Source organism: Amblyomma mixtum, chromosome 4, assembly GCF_055824585.1.
Source record: "Amblyomma mixtum isolate Tamu chromosome 4, ASM5582458v1, whole genome shotgun sequence".
NCBI lineage: Eukaryota > Metazoa > Arthropoda > Arachnida > Ixodida > Ixodidae > Amblyomma > Amblyomma mixtum.
In genome coordinates this window covers 86,146,854-86,164,234 of record NC_143015.1, presented here as the reverse complement: position 1 = coordinate 86,164,234, position 17,381 = coordinate 86,146,854, and the positions used below count along the sequence as shown (strand labels likewise).

Genomic DNA, 17,381 nt, shown 5'->3' with positions numbered 1-17,381 from the left:
GCGCCTGAATTCTAAAGTATTATTGAAACTATTTTTGACTCATGTCTTATCGTGAAAAGACTGACGCCGCCATTCTTTTTTATTGTTGTTCGCTATTGGAATCACTAATAACTGTTCATGTAAGTAACCAGTAATATGACAAGTGATACACGACATTTTTGCGTTAGATATTTCTTAACAACTTTATTAGAGAACCTATAATTGACAAAGGCATTTCTCACGAACTTCCATCAACTTTTCCTCAACACTAGCTCCAGACGATCTACAGAGCTTTGCAATTCCTCCCAGGAGAGCGATGAGGCATTCTCCGTCGGTGATTCGGGCCGCCGCGTACCGTCAGCTCGGCGTCGGTGCTCGGGGTGGCCTCCAGGTCGGAGAAGACGAAGAGCGGCAGGAGGGCCATGATGGGCGGCGGCAGCGCCTCCGTCAGCTGCACGATGGACACTGTCGCCAGGCAGAAGCAGCAGCGGGACTCCTGCAGTAGCCACCGAGTGTGCGGCAGAGTTCCGTGTGTGTTTTAGTGCCTCTTGTCGAATCAATGAAAAGAAACTGCCGCATTGCCCTTACGACGTATCAGTGCTAAGCAAAAATCATCCCATCGCTTGTGACTATAGATATGCACATTACCGAGTCAGGGCCATATTATTCCATACCACGTGTGCCTGTCTACCTAACAAGGCAGTGCCTTCGCACCAAAATCCAAGATGGAGCTTTGGCATCAGATCTTGTCCAGCATGGTCCAGCAGGACCAGTTCGCCTTTATAGAACAAGTCTGCGTGGAGACTGTCTAAATGGACGCCCTGGACTAGACGAAAGAAGTCCGGAAATACCTATACTGCAACCACCCAGAAAGCTTTGGGAATGTTGGTTATTCTTCTTTTGCAATATGTTGGTTGGTTTGGTTGGTTTATGGGGTTTCACGTCCTAAAGCGACTAAGGCTACGAGAGACGCCGTAGTGGAGGACTCCGGAAATTTCTACCACCTGGGGTGCTTTAACGTGCACTATGTATTCGTCAGCAGTTCAAATGTGCCAATAGTGCTAGCATGACACGAGCTAAGATTTTTGAATATAGCACATTTGTACTGCCGGAAGAAGTGCCTTTGAAATGAGCCGTGGTAAAGCCATCGATAAGGTGCCGCCAGTTCAAGGTCTGGACGAAGATGTCGTTGTTGTTAACTTATTGTTTATCCGGTTATTCACCGTGAAATAGAACTGGGAGTCTTCCCCAACCATTATTTTAACAACATCAATGCAAGTATGTTTTCTGAGTGTCTTAATCTGCCCCTTTCAAAAGTATGTACTTATAAAAAATACACAAAAATTTCACCGGTATAAGGTCACGGAATTCCTTTCATACCAAATTAAATCACTCCGCAACAGTTTCATTTTTCTAACCGTAATAAAAACATTAGGCTTCGCAAATCATGATTTAATTTTTGCTTATCATGATGTTAAGTTTGTTATTCTTCGCCATTGTTACACTCCAGGCATAACGCTTTTTGCGGTGCTTTGCACATAAGATAACTTGCAGTTCTTTACTAACGATATTGTTGTTACTGGGGCCCATGCAGATTCCTGTGACAGTACCTAGTGAACACTTCCTTTGTACTTGTTTAGAAAATGTCACATTGCATTACGAGGTCCCCCTGACGGTTTTTTAACCACGGGACCACCTACAGTACTAATTTCTTGGACTTGTTTGATTGTATTATTAATGCACAATAAACTTCAAATTGTACTTGAGACGCAGCTTGCCGGGCTCGCTTGTTGCCGACTAAGAAGCCTAGGAAGCGCCAGTAACCAAATCGCGATTCCGATGCGCAGGCCTCATCAGCAGGGGTGGTTCTTGCTAAGACTACGCTACTTGGTTTCCCCTTCCTCTCAGCGGCGAATGGTATAGTCCAAGGGAGGCGAAAAATGATATTGAACTCAAGAATAATGCTATTGGAGATATGAAATGGGCGTACGGACGTATGGAACACGAAAGAAAATTCGCCGAGATGAAAAGCCGTTTGGTGTACCGTACAGGGCGATATCACTATTTATGTGACAAAAAAAAAATGATCAGTCCTGGTTGTGGAACCGTGCGGGTTGATTTTTTTTTCTTGCTACGGTCAGTAGTATCATCATCATCAGCCTACCCCTGCCCACTGAAGGCAAAGGCCTCCCCCATATCTCTGCAATTAACACTGTTTTCTGCCGGGCGCGGCCAACGTATGCCCGCAATCTCCTCAATTTGATCCTCCCACCTAACTTCCTGCCGCCCTCTAGAAAACTTGCCTTCTCTTGGAATCCAGACGCTCAAGCTGGGCGGTCGTGACCTTGAGGTTTCGGCGTACGTGGCGGCGCCGGAGAACTCTGTGCGCGGAGTAATTTACAATGCGTACAACGGATGCCCACTGGCAGAAGTTCGCGCAGGATTCTTGAAGAGGAATGAAGACATGGATATTTTGGATGCCAGACCTTTGGGCAAGTCAAAGGCGATTCAGATCACGTTCGCGGGGAAGCGCGTTCCGCGGCAAGTCATCTATTGGAACTGTCAGTACGCTGTGATCCCATATAGAGAGTTAGTCGAGACCTGCTATAACTGCAGACGAGTGGGACATCGGGCGGACGTTTGCTATCGTCCGGAGACTAATCTGTGTCGCCGCTGCGGGAAAGAACATCCTGCACCACCGGAGGGAGAGTCGCTGCCCTGCACGCCGTGTGCCATGGGGCGCACAGCACGGGAAGCCGGAACTGCAAGTTTCGCCTAGCCCGTCAGCAGCCGACGGGTCTGCAGCAGAACAACGAGGACAAGAGCCAAACTGGCAAGGAGGAGCGGCGTTCGAGGCCCAGGAAGCGGTCATCTAGCGGTGCGAGAGGCGATAGCAAGAGCAGGGACCGGTCAGCTTCCTTCCCGCCACTGCCCGGACCCGAGCCTGGCAAAGGAGGAGGGCAAGGTTCCGGTCATGGAAGAAACCCAAGTGCCACGAGGAAAAACGTGAGCTGGCCCAACGCGGGCTCCTGAAATGAGACTGCTCGAGAGAAGGAGCTACAAAGGCAGGTGCTGCAGCAAGCCGAAACTATCAAAAAGATGGAAGCTAGGATAGTAGAGATGGAACGCGCGCTTAAAACCGGCAGAGTAGAAAGGGTCCAGACGCTGTTGGCCCAGGCCCCACAGCAAGCGGCGCTTGTGAACGCTTCTCGCGTGGACGATAACACAGCTATGGAAGTGGAGAAAGTGGAGAATCGGTGGACGGTCAAAAGGCCACCTCCGGCAGATGAGGGAGCTCATGCAAAGAGAGGAGCAGAAACTTCGGCGGCGGACACTCCGCAGTCAGTAGTTAAAGTCACTTGTCTTAGGAGCGACATGCTTACCCTTGCGGAGAGAGTAGGAAAACTGGAAGAAAGACAGGATAGGTTGGAAGGTCGGGTCGACAGGATCGAAGCTAGACTAGGCAACATTGAGGATCCTCTTGACGCCTTCACCAATGACATGCGGGGTTTCCAGACCCAGGTAATGGACATGTTTAAACAGCTAAATGCTATGCTATAGAGGTTAGATTGCCTCCCGTAGTCGGCCAAGAGCCGATGTTAGTGAACCTAGGGCCTCACCATTGCCCCTGGCCAGCAAATTGAGGTTTGGCAGTGGAACTGCAAGGGCTTCCGTCGTCAGAAGTACATGAAGCTGGGCGTATTGGTGTATATTCGTTGGCTTCCGTCGCAAGCGGGGGAACCTGCAGTTGCACATACAAAATCGGGATAGTAAGCCGGACATTATAGCTTTGCAGGAGGCTAGCGGCTCGGTGAAATTACCGGGATTTAAGACATTTGCACCACCAGAGATTGATCGAGGGGGCGTATCGAGTGTCTTCACGGCCGTGCTAGTCCATCGCAACACCACAGTGATTCAGCATACCATAGACAGCAGCAGGGAGGACTACGTCCTGCTGGAGATTTTGCCCAAAAGAAAGGACGATAAGAGTCTATTTGTTCTTAATGTATACTCTTCTCCAAAAGATAAGGGGGTGGGCTTGTCAGACCTGCTGATCAAGACGCAACGGCTAGCGGCTAGGTCTCAACTCATCGTAGTGGGAGATTTCAATGCGCCTCATCCGGAGTGGGGCAACATCCGAGCAAGCTCGAAGGGAAATAAGCTTTGGCAGGTTGCCCAGGACCTGCGGTGGACGATCTTGAACAACCCGCTAGATCATACCAGGATAGGCAACAGTGTGAGCATAGACACCTCTCCAGACCTCACATTTGTGAATGGTATCAGGGATGCAAAGTGGGCAGACACGGGACAGCCACTGGGAAGTGATCACTATATCCTTTCCACGATATGTAGTGCTGCTAAGCACAAAGACACGGTGAAAGGAACTCGAGTGACGGACTGGGACCGATTTCGGAAATACAGGTATGACATAGTGAACGGGGAAATCGAGGACTTAGGAGCCTGGATTGACACACTCAAGCAGGCCGTGAAGAGTACCACAGAAGAGGTTCCGACGGAGGAGGAGGGCTTTACGGCTGACTCTAGATTGTTACACATGTGGGGAGCACATGCGAGTCTCCTTCAGAGGTGGAGGAAACAAAGGCATAATGGTGTCCTCTGTAGGAAGATGGCCAAGCTAGAACGATAAATCGAAACCTACACATTGGAGTTGCAGTGCAAACAGTGGGGGCAGATTTGTGACCGGATGAATGGGCAATTCGGATGCAAAAAAAAAAAACATGGCAGTTGTTGAGGCACCTTTTAGACCCGGCGGCAACCAAATCTGCGAAGAAGGGGCAAATGGCTAGATTAGTGCATCGGTATCAAGGCACGACTGGGGAATTTATAAATAAACTCCGAAGTCGTTACATAAACAGAGAGGCAGGCGGTTGCTTGCCGGATTACTCGGGGGAGGAAAACCTTGAATTAGATGCAGACTTTACGGTGGCGGAGGTGGAGTTTGCAATGGGCCAGCTTCGTACCACGTCAGCAGCGGGTCTGGACGGGGTTACTAATAAAATGCTGAAGAACCTGGATTTCAAGTCAGTGGGGGCACTCACGAATTTGATGAATAAATATTGGGCGGCCAGGGAGATTCTGCCAGAGTGGGAGCATGCTAGGATTACATTTATTCCTAAAGCAGGGAAGAAACTCTGCATTCAGAATCTGCGTCCCATCTCGCTAACGTCGTGCTTGGCCAAATTGAACAGGCTTCAGGGTTATGTAGAGGACAATGAGTTGTTACCTGAAACAATGATTGGCTTCAGGGCTAATTTATCAACGCAGGACGTCATGTTATCGCTCAAAAAAGACGTGGTTGATCCTGGGTACGACACGGGCACCAAGGCTATCTTGGGGCTCGACCTCACTAAGGCCTTTGACAATGTTACCCATGAGGCAATATTCAGGAACCTATCGGACATAACATCGAGGGGTAGAACCTTCCGGTACCTCAGATCGTTTCTGGAGGGTAGGACTGCGGAGATTTTAGTCGGAGAAATGAAATCGGATCCCTTCCCATTGGGGGGCAGGGGGACATCGCAAGGGTCGGTATTATTGCCCTTCCTATTTAATCTCGCTTTGATCAAGATACCACCCAGGCTGCAAGAGATATCGGGATTTAAACATACATTTTATGCGGATGACATTACTCTATGGGTAACAAGAGGCAGTGACGCACAATTGGAAGAAACTCGACAACAGGCGGTGGATATTGGGGAGGAGCTAGCAGGGGAAGCAGGACTCTCGTGCTCTCAGCCAAAGTCCGAGCTTTTTGTGCTGAGGGTTAAACCAAGAGGGATACATGCGAGGCACTATATGCCGCCACCCGGGAAGGTCCACGAGAGATGGACTGGTATCCTTTCATGACATTACTAATCATTTCAGACTTGAGCGGAGGATTTACCCACTCCCGGACAAGCAATTGGTGAAGGCGCAGGAATGCGTCTGGCGACGATTGCAGAGTAGATGTTTCTTCAACCCATACGTGTTGAGCAAAATCTACCCGGACATTCAGCCGGAGTGCAAATGGTGTCACGAGTGGGCAACCTATGACCACATATTATGGAGCTGTAGCATAACACAGCCACCGGCGGACATTATGCGTGATCCTTCCCTCGAGCAGTGGGAGGCCGTGTTGGCCAGCTCAGACCCGGTCGTCCAGACCAGGGCCGTGGAGTGGGCCACCCAGGTCGCCGTCAGCCATGAGTTGATGGCCATCTAACACGGAATCGTCCACACATGCTCTATGACGAAAACAAAGTTTTTCCATCCATCCATCCATCCACTCCGTTACGCTTAAGGACCAGCAGTTATCTTGCCTTCGCTTTACATGCCCGCCCAAGCCAATTTCTTCATCTCGATTTCGACTAAGATGTAATCAACCTACGTTTGTTTCCTTAATACTCTGTCCCTTCCCGTTCTCTTAACGTTAAATCTATCATTATTCGTTGCATAGCTCGCTGCGTTGTCCTTAACTTAGGCTGCACGCCTTTTGGCTAGCCACCACGTTTCTGCCCCATAGGAGACTACCTGTAACATACAGCTGGCAGGGTCTGTATAGGTCTCTGCCCCATAGGAGACTACCTGTAACATACAGCTGGCAGGGTCTGTATAGGTGTCACGAAAACCGGCGCACATTTGGAGAGGAGGTGTGACGCGAAAGGAATCTCCTCCGCGTGGGCCGCAGAAGATTTGTGAAGCTTGAAGAAACGATCCCCTATTATCCACGTAGAGTGCATAGCCTCGCCCGCTCTGGGTAATGCATCTCTCCACTCCCTGAGGAGGCGACAGCCCCGAGTGGGGAAGAAGGAAACTTGAAGCTTCTGTAACCATCTCCACGCTTGTCAAATGGCGATCCGTTGGAGGGTGACAGAACACTGTACTGTTGATGTTAGGTGTATGAGCGTGACTGCCTTGGCTCGATGCGACGAACAAACGCGGTGGCGCCTATAAATGAAGCACGTTTAGCGGCGTCGGTCAGCTCACGCCGCAGTTGTAGCTTCGAAGAAGCGCTGGCGCATGGCACCCGGCCGAAGTGTAAGAATATGTTTATGTGTCGACCGACCGCCCGACGGCACGACCCGACCATTTTCGCCTTTCCTAGAGCTTCTTTCGAACGCGGACAGATGGCTCCACCCAATATAGACTTGTCAAGTCACCCAGATCCTGCGCTCATACTGCACGCGTTTCTGTATCAATCGATGCTTTAGCATGTTCGTGTACTTCTTTAAGTGCGCCAAGGTACACAAGGACTGCAACTGCTGTCAACACCAAGTCATTTAACTATACTTCATTTTCTCTTTGCTTGGATTGCATGAATGGACGGAAAAGCAGCCAAGATGTGATCTTGCGGTGCTTTGGAACTCGTTATCGAAATACATTTATTGCAAGGTTTTTCGTCCTTCCGCAGGACCACTTACACCATTGTTAAGTATACCACCTCTTAAATATGAACTAGTGGCCTCAATGCGCCCTTTCCCGCATTTGGGACCAAGATACTGCACATTCATTCAAACATTGCTTGTGTAGTTCTACTTTTCAGAAATTAGTGAACCAGGTTACTGGTTAACATTACGCACGTATTTTATGGTGTCCGGCGACACCTGCATTAAACCCCAAAGAAACCGTCGACATACTCTTGCCCAGCATTCTTGGGCAAAAGTATTGAATATTGGAATATTATAAGGTGCTGCTAAGGAAACATCGAAGGAAATTGGCCGCTCTTCCGATGCGTAACAAAATCTTTCTTTTTAAGTTTTTCATGACTCGCATCGAATGGTGAAGAGTGCCATGAAAGGCCAATGGGGAACATTTTCGACGACAGCCAAAAAGTAAATAGCAAAATATCGGAAGTCTGCCGATTGAAGATTTGAGGATCTATTGATTGTTTAGTGAAATCTTGCAATACATAAAAATGCGTTCATCACCTTTTTCTTGCCTAAAATACTTATGTTCTGAATTTCTGGGTATTGTAAAAGTTATTAGAGGCTTTCCCGGAAACACCTCATATATACTTTTAGCATTCGCGCTCGATTATTATGACTCACACTGCCGCTTATAAAGGTGTTCTCAAAGCTCTGCTCAATTACCCAGAACGTAGGAAGCAAACGCGGATTTCGAAGCACCGGCGTTCAGGCGGAGTTTAGTGTTACGGATTTTGCTACAGCCTTCTCCGAAAGTGTTCAATGTCACTTCGCCTTTATACCCACCTGGCTTTCCTGGAAGAGCATTGGGGTCAGCAGTAGCGGGCAGGCGACGCCAAGGCATGCCAGGAAGCGGGAATAGTGCCGACCACCGCTGTGCTGCTTGCCAGTCATCCTCCTGCATGCAGATGATTGCAGAGTTTAAGTCCAGATACTTGGACCATGGCGCCTAAACGAGCGGCCTCGGATATTGTTTCTACTCGCAAGAGGAGCCACATGCCAGGATTTTCTGCTTCAACAATCATTACGGCTTTCCATTCCCTTTCGAAGCGGCTGCCCGTGCAACCAATTCCGAAACACTGAGGGGTTGTTTCTGACACGCTTTTCGAGGCCCATGAAACACGCACAGTTCTGAGTTACTGTGCGTTTATTATACTAACTAAAACACGATGAACACCGCTTTCGCTGTTTCAAATTCAATTCACATCTTCCCTTTCTTCGCGAATACTGTGCACATCCTCCCCTTGCAAATGAGCTGCTGAAATTAAAGGACAGAAACCAAGAAAGTGCAAATAAGAGAGATAACTGCAGCCAAAGAAGCACGTTCACAGTACATACACAGACACACGAACGAACTCTGCTGCGCCGCGTACGCGTGCACCGCACAGCCAAACAGAAATTCAGAAATGCACACGAGCGTTTGCGCTCGTGTGTGTGTGCGTGTTTCTTCCTCCCGTCTTGTGTTATTCTGCGCAAAGCTTTCCTGAATATGTGGCTAAACCAACTGGCCTAAAGTTCTGCTCTACCAAACACAAAGTCACGTGTCAAATTCAGAGCTAGAGCTGGTATACACCGTATGACCACTTATCGAGTAGCAAAGAAAAGGTTCTATTTCGACTTATACAAGACATTTGAAACATCGCTTATGCGGTTCCTGTCTTCGTAATGTCAGCATGATTCCCGTGCTGCAGTTCTGTTGCCAGTATACGACCAACTTGACCAAGAGCTTGCTCTTCGGCAACAATGTCCTCGGTAGGGTCGAAGAGAAATGCGACGCCTAATCTGCCAGGGTATCCTCTCGTCATCCGGTGACATGATACCGGCCGATGCTAGACACTATTCTTGGGCACTAATGTCCTTTATTCCGCCAAGACAAATGTAACAAAGCAAGACAGCCCTTCGAAACCAACTATATATTTTGTTTTTCCTCGTTCCATTGTTCCTCTGCATCACTTAACTTGATAATGAGAGCAGAGCCCTCAGCCTAGCATCATCACAAGATGCCCACTAGAGCTCCTAATCCTGACATCATTGCAAATACAGAAAGCTTATGGGCCGCCGAAATTACATGCATGTCAACTGCTCTTTTCTTCCGGCTCGCAACAAACACTGGCAAAGTGCTTACGCAGTTTAAAGCGCGCAGCGAAAGCCTTCACAAGAGAGAGAAGTGATTTTCCTCCTGAAGGCAATTACTCCTCCAGGGTTACATGAAGCATTAAGGGCGCAATTATTCACTAGAAACTTGATGCTACAAAGCCAACACTCAACTTCGAGTTAAGCACAAGGCAACCTCTAAACTGATAATCGGTTTCGTGTGGCGCAGGAAAAAATTGTCAGTAATTAAAAAGCACCATATTGGGCCGCGAAGAATACCAGGCACTCTTCAATCTTAGGCAATGAATGAGCGAATGGTCGCCTCAGGGAGAAACGCGGTTAGACCTAATGGAAGGAACTTCAGCCTGTTCCTGATCTAGGCAGAAACCACTTCGAAATGCCGTGGTTCAGAGGCATAGTGTTTCGAAGCGACTGTGTAGCCCCTTACCTGTGAGGGTGAGCCTCCAGCAGGGTGACGTTGAAGATCCAGAGGGGTAGAGCCGCCGTGGATCCGAGGATATGAAGCGGGCGGGGCCTGTATGTTAAACGCCTTGCAGGTACGGAACAGCTCCTACTTGATGGCAGCCTGCGCGAGCACGAGGAATAGCGCCGCCTCCTTTTCCTTCTTCTTCTTCCTCTTAAGACATGGCACGTACCTACATGGAGGGATTGGCCAAGGTGCAGTGGCAGAAAAAAAGTAAATTTCTATAGGCGATTACGAAAAAATATCAGAGCCAAGCGTGAATTTTGAAAATGTTTCGTGCCTTGCATGCCTTGTCGTCTTCTGTCTCTGCTGGGAATAGATTACAAGCTAGGTTTGAAATATTACTTTACGGGCTTTCTATCTCTGCTTTCTCACAAATGTATTTGCAGAGATTTCACTAGGCAGAAACGGTTGTAAATCTTGACTAACTTACCTGGGTATGCAAAACTGTATTTTCGATCTTTTCCGACTAGCTGGCAGAAGCTAAAAGACTTCTACCGGCTGCCCAGAAATATTCTCAACATTTCTACGACATCCATGAGTTAGTACACTTCTTAATGCAATCAACTCATTGTTAATTGCAATCAACTCATTGTACGAAGAGCCTTGTGCAACGACTTGCAAAGGCATAATCGGGTGTCAAGCCTTTACCACTCGTAATTTTACCGGTGCAGTGTTCCGTAATGCCAGCAATGAACAACCACGCCCGTAACTGGACCCATGGACGCCTGGCGTGTCAGCTGTTCAACATTCAACTTTCTCATTCCTCTTTGGCTTGTTTCTACGCCCAACAGAACTTGTCGACATTGCCAACATTTATTTTTCGGGCACGTGACCACCATCCGACGGGCATTTCTCTGTTAGATTAGGGGTTCACACCTTTCACCCCTCGCCAAAAGGCTCCCTAAAAGCAGAACATGAGCCGTATTTTCTAGAGAGTAATTCATTTTCTGTTAATCTTTGTCCCATTATTTCTCCGTTTCGATAAGGATTTCATTGACCTGCTTTTGTTCACTGACCCACTCTGCAGTCTTCATTCTTCTTAACTTTACACTCATGATTTATCTTCTCATAGCTCACCGCATTGTCCTCAACTTAAGTGAACCTTTTCGCTACCCTCCATGTTTCTGCCTTCTAGGTGAGTACCGGTAAGACACAAGTGTTGTTCACTTTTCTTCTCACAGGTATTGGTAAACTTCCATTCATGATTCAGACGATTAGCCTTACCACTTCTAGCGCCTCGCTACCAATCGTAAAGTGCTGTTCGCTTCGGAGACTGTTGAACATAACTTTCGCATTTTTGCATACTATTTTGAGGTCCACCGCCAAACTATGTATGCCTGCGTCAATGATCATGGTTTGCAGTTCTTCCCATGGGTGACTTAGCAAGGCAAGGTCATCAGCAAATCGCAGATTACTAAGGTATTCTCCATCAACACTTATCCTCAACTGTTCACCTCTGAACACCACCTGTAAACATGCTGAGAAAAGCATTGGCGACGTCGTGCCTCCCTGCCTGAAGCCCTTCCCACTTGGAATTTTATTGCTGACTTTATGGAGGACTGTGGTGACTGTCCGGCCTTGATGAATATTTTCCAGCATTTTAACATCAGGCTAACCTAAACCCCGATTCCCTAATGCCTGCATCACTCCTGAGGTTTCAAATGAGTCAATTGCTTTTTCGTAGCCTACTAGTGTGAAGGCTATATAAAGGGTTTAATTATATTCCGCACATTTCTCTATTCCCTGATTGATAATGTCAATATGGCCTATTGTCGAGTAAGCAGCCTTTACGAAACCCTGTCTGACCACTTGGTTGACTGAAGTCTAAGCTTGTCCTGACTTTTTTAGCGATTAACTTAATAAATTCCTTGAAGGCAGCAGTGAGTAAGGTGGTCGGTCTCTAACTTTTCTTTTGCTTGACGTCTTCTTTTTTATGAATTAAGATCACAAAGCCTTCTTCCAAGCTTCCGGTATGCCCGAGGTCATAAGGCACTGCGTATACAGCGTGGCCGGTTTTTCAAGAAGAAGCTCATCATCATCCGTTAAAAGATCTAAAAGAAGAAATATGTTTTTGAGCGGCATATAATTCGAAGGCCGATGGTTTTTACGATGGTTTTAAGGGCAACGGACTGGATGGATAGCAAGAGAAGGCAAGCGTTGCAGGAGGCGGCAGAAAGTTACGTCCGCTGATGAGAATGAGAGGTTTGAAGTATTAGGGTGGCCACAGTGGGCACACGACAGGTGTATATCTATCCATCCATCCACATACAGATCAGATGGTCGAATCGAGGGGAAGTTACAAACAGCAGTAGATACCATTACTAAGCTAACCTCAAGAATCTGACTAGCGTGCTCGCTAGGCAAATAACAATTACTCGTCATACCCCCAAGCGAAGGACATACCAAACCACGATAGAAATATCAATTTAGGGCTTACAGGACACTTAAGTATGCACCAACCGCACTCTAGGATTGTACCTTCAACAGGATGGAAAAAAATTACCGAAGTCACTTTGGAAATTCTAAAGTGTGCTTGGCGAAAGCCTTGTGGTCAAGACACTGCCGCTTCCTCGAAGGGCTTGGTGCGGAATCACTGGGCCGCTTCGCAGCCATGCGTCTCCCTCACTCGACTGCAACGAGACGTCTGGCGAAGGAGCGGTGGTGCAGCTGCCAGCGCCGACAAGCACGCTGGTTCTACCGCTACTGCGTGACGTCACGGTTGCTATGCACAGCTGAAACCCTCGCCTGCACGCCGGTTGCTGAGGACAGGAGGAGGTTGCGCTGCTGCGCGGAGGAGAGGCCAAAATTAGCACAATTCCAGAAGCGTGGCATCTCTGCTGACAACCTTCTGTCCTCAACAATGAGGCATTAAAAGCTTTCGCCTTTAAAACGGACACAGTAAACCGACACAAAAAGGCCATAGCAGCCACCGTGCAACTCACATAAAGGGTGAAGGACGCGCACGTGGGCTGAGAGAGGCGGACACTCATCGCGTAGTGCATGCCTGTACCCTCAGCTGAATTCCTTATGCTACGCCATACCTCTAACGAGGCCGGGATTGGAAAAAGGTGGCGATAATTGACAATACCTAATTTGCGATTCATGACATTGTCTTGCTAAGCCACTCAAGAGATGAGCTGCGAAGAATGATCAGTGCGTTGGACAGGCAGAGCAGAAAGATGGGTCTAAGAATTAACATACTGGAAGCCAATGTAGTGCTCACCAGTCTCGCAAAGGAACAGCAGTTCAAAATTGGTACCGAGGTGCTGGAAGTGCTAAACGAGTACGTCTGCTTAGAGGAGGTAGTGACTACTGACCCGGAACATGAGAGGGAAATAGCTGGAAGAATAATAACGGAGTGGAGCGCATATGGGAGGTTCTCTCAGATCATGAATAACAGTTTATGAAAGTCCCTGAAGAGAAAAGTATACAACAGCTGTATCTTACCGGTACTAACCTATGGGGTAGAAGCGTGGAGGCTAACAAAGGGTTAAGGTTATGTTAAAGACAACGCAGCGAGCTAAGCAGAGAAAGTTAATAGGTGTAACTTTATGAGACCGTAAGCGGGCAAGGTGGGTGAGGGAACAAACGGGGGTTAATTACAATCTAGTCGAAATGAAGAGGAAGAAAGGGCTTGGGCAGGGCATGTTATGCGGAGGGAATATAACCGCTTGTCCTTAAACAGACACCGAGCAGAAATTGAAGTTTGCTTGCAGAGATAGAATACCAGCTCCTAAACACAAAAACACCACTCTTTCAGAAAACAAAGCTCTCGTAGGTGGGAAAGAGCAAGAATTAAAGTTCTGGTATCGCCTCCGCACGGCAATCTCGCAAGTACTAGCATGATGATGAAATAGGAGAAAACACACTATAGATCTCTGTCGCTGACAAACGTGCATGAAGGCAACGTGTTTGATCGATATTGAACTATATAAATTTTGTTGTGAAACCCTTAGTGCACATCACACGAGCAATACAGAAAAAAGACAACCTGAGCGTTCGAAGTCAAAGAAAACCTGAGATTGGCTGCGCAACAGGCAGCCAGCTGAATTTCGTTAAGTTTTGGGGTGCTTCACGCCTGTGCGTTCTGCGTGCCCTCATGTTTCGATATGCGCCTCGATTTACAAGGGCAGAGCAGCGGAGGACCCCATAGTGCCTCTCTAATTGGTCCTCTGCTGAAATTCTCGCAACGACACGCAATTGCGATAAGGAGAAAGAGCTGTGTATGGCCAATGTTGAACGCGCCTCCACATCCTGAAACGCACCGCTCGGCGTGTTCCTTTCGTCAACGTACCATGACGATGGGCAGCATAACCAGCCCTACGAGGACTATTATTACAGAATTTGAATAGGCCTGCACGTACCAGTCGCTACGCATCAGATGTAATGGTGGCTGGGCGGTGACAGTGACGCTACCGACTCCTCGGAGTTAGCAATTCTTTCCCACACCCGCTTCCTGGACCACTCAAAAGCAGGGTACACTGCGTGGGGCTAAGGTCGCTGAATGCAGGCCGCAGTTTGCGAGAACATAGTTGTCGGAATCAGAAACGGGATCCCCCGCAACGTTGTTGGAAACGTAAACGGCCGATTGAGGCCTTGAACATCCGGCGGGCCGCAGTATTCACTTATCCTGCTCTTTGGAGGCAGCGCAACCCTCGGGTCCAGTACTGACGAAGTTCCGGCTTTCGGCTTCCGCCACTTGACGCAATTTTACACTAATGCGTCATCATAGAGTCCCGAGTTCGTATTGTAGCGGCGGGAGGAAGTTTTCAACTTCAAATCCAAATCTCTTAGCAATCAATGCACCTTTTCGCTGCAGGGCTAGTAGCAACGAAGCCACAAAATGCTGAACTATCGGAGTTTACTAACACAAAAGGGTTCGCAGCGTTGCCGTCAGTCCCCCTTTAAGGGTAACGGAGTGGATTCCGCGAGAAGGCAAGCGTAGCAGGGGCGGCAGAAAGTTAGGTGGGTGGACAAGATTAAGAAGATGCAAGGATGCGGTGGCCGCAGCTGTCGAGCGACGGGGTTAATTGCAGAGACATGGCAGAGGCCTTTGACTCATTGCTCATCTCGCTCGACTCGCTCTTCAGTGGCATGGTTTAAACACACTAACAATTAAAAAGCAAACACAATAAAGAAATGACCTTGCAGAGGATAGGACTACGTGCGTGCAGCTGGCGCAGGGTTTCTGAATATTGTAGGCCACATCAACTGTTCTAGAACACTAGCACAGCCATGAAGGCTTGTTATTAAGGCAGCCGGTGACCTGTATTTCAAACTAAAAAAAAAATACCACAATCTCCCCATGTTTCCGTTGTCGCCAGTAACAGCTGTTAGGTAAGCGGATTTTGCGCACGTGGAACCTCATTTCCGGCGCACTGGCATGTTACGTAAGCTAGCACAGTACGGGTTCTTGCATCGGCGTAGCCGGCGCTCAAACAATTGCTGCGTCTTCGCTGTGTTTTGCAGCCCGACAATTCGCCCACGCGCGGTAATTCTCCGCTCGTGTGGATCGTAGTTTATCCTCACTGCTACCCGGCTCGTCGTCATATGCTTATTATTGCTGCAAGAAGAGAATTGTTTGATTGACGTCAGCGTTCAACTCTCTCCGCGCAAAAGCGAACAGGAGGAAGAAACAATCTTAAAACTATCCCAGCAAGTGCGTAACTCTGCCGCAATATCTCTTTAGTTTATGCGACATGCAGACTGAGGACTTCAGCATAGACGATAACGCTTGTTAGGTGCAGTTGCAAAATTTTTCTTCCAAACTTAATTAACAAAAAACACTGTAACATCTGGTACCTCCTGTAGTCGCTTGCGTTGTGAAACAAAGAATCCAAGCACTCATTTTTTTCATCCGCAGGGTTCTGGTTAACATGAACCGGATACGTTGCTTCGAAGCCTGAGCCGAGTACAGCAACCCTTTGTCCTTGACTAGTCATCCTTTGTTGTTTCGCTTGCAGGGCCGCATGTTAAAAGTAAGCAAAAATGCATAACAAAATGCCAAAACTGGGTACTTAAGCAACGCGTCAGCGACTGAAGACAGCACTACACGGTCCTGTTGCCTACTACGCGGAAAGATCTCTACTCGTCACCTGCTGCCATGGCTCCTGTAATCGTCTTTCTGGCTCTGCTCATGCCCGCTGCCTTGGCTTCGAGCTCCTGTGAGAATCTTTGCTTCTACTAGATCTTCGACATACCTTCAGATGGTTGTTCCCTGCTTTATCTCAGCCGCTGTTTTGTTTGTTTTTTCGCAGTAGACCGCAATGATCGTGATATTCATGTCCAGCAATCTTGGACAACAATTTTGAGTATCGCAAAACTGGAAGGTATTGGCGCAGAAATATTCAAGGTAACAGTGCAGTCAGATGTTATGTTTCTCTTTTATAATGCTTCCACCACTCGCATCGAGTAGTTGAGACTGCCATCGAAAAGCAACAGGGAATGCTTTTGATGATCGCCAAAACCTTAATATCAAAAATATCCAAGCCTACGGATGGTAGATCTGTAGATATATTGATTCTCATAGTGAAATCTTAAAATACGAGAAAAATTACGCTGATAAACTCTTTCCTGCGTAAAAATTCTTTTGTTCATTATTCTTGGACAACTTCTCGTTTGTTAGCCGGGGAGATTAGTTCGTATTGCGCGGCAATTTCTTTCCAGGTTTAAGAACATTCAGCCCTTGCTTACAAAGGCGGCAAGTTATAATCACCAGCCGTGGTGTTTTAACGCCCGTTTCCTTTCAAGAACCCCAGAGAACTGAAATTAATTAGGTGCTCTCTACTACGCCGCCTCTGATAGCCTGTGAACAACCAGTCATGTGACAAGGCCGAAACGTGTTCCCACAGCTTTACCTTTTATCGCTTTTCAGTGGCGATACTTGCACGTCCCACTTTTTGAGGAGCAGCACTGCCAGCATCTCTGGCGCCTTTCGTAATCAAAAACACTGGTGTAGAGTGGCAGGCATGTTTTTTAAGAATATTTAATCACCCTACATCTTGGACAAATTACATCCTAGTTGAAATCAGGCCGAATAAATGGGTACGAGCAGGACGTGATAAAGGAGAGAAGATAACAGATGGTCCCTTAGGGCAACTGAGTGGATCCCACGAGAAGACGAGCTTAGCAGGGGATGGTAGAAAGTGACCTAGGCGGACGAGATTACGACGTTTCCCAGGATAAGCTGTCCACAGCTGGTACAGTACATGATTAATTGAAGGTAAACTACGGAACGCTCTGGCCTCCAGCGGGTGACACGTTTAAACTCCTCGACATCCAAGCTGTAATATTTTAAGGATATACACATTCCAGACCACAACCCTGATGGCTTATTTCGACAAACCTTAGCACGGATATTAAATGAGTGAAGTCTTTTCCTGTAGGCACTGTCACAA

General features: G+C 47.8%; 1 pseudogene; it reads right to left on the bottom strand.

The window, feature by feature from the left end:
- Positions 1 to 230: 230 nt before the first annotated feature.
- LOC149347296 (uncharacterized) lies at positions 231 to 10,048 on the bottom strand (annotated as a pseudogene).
- Between the last annotated feature and the right edge of the window lie 7,333 nt (positions 10,049 to 17,381).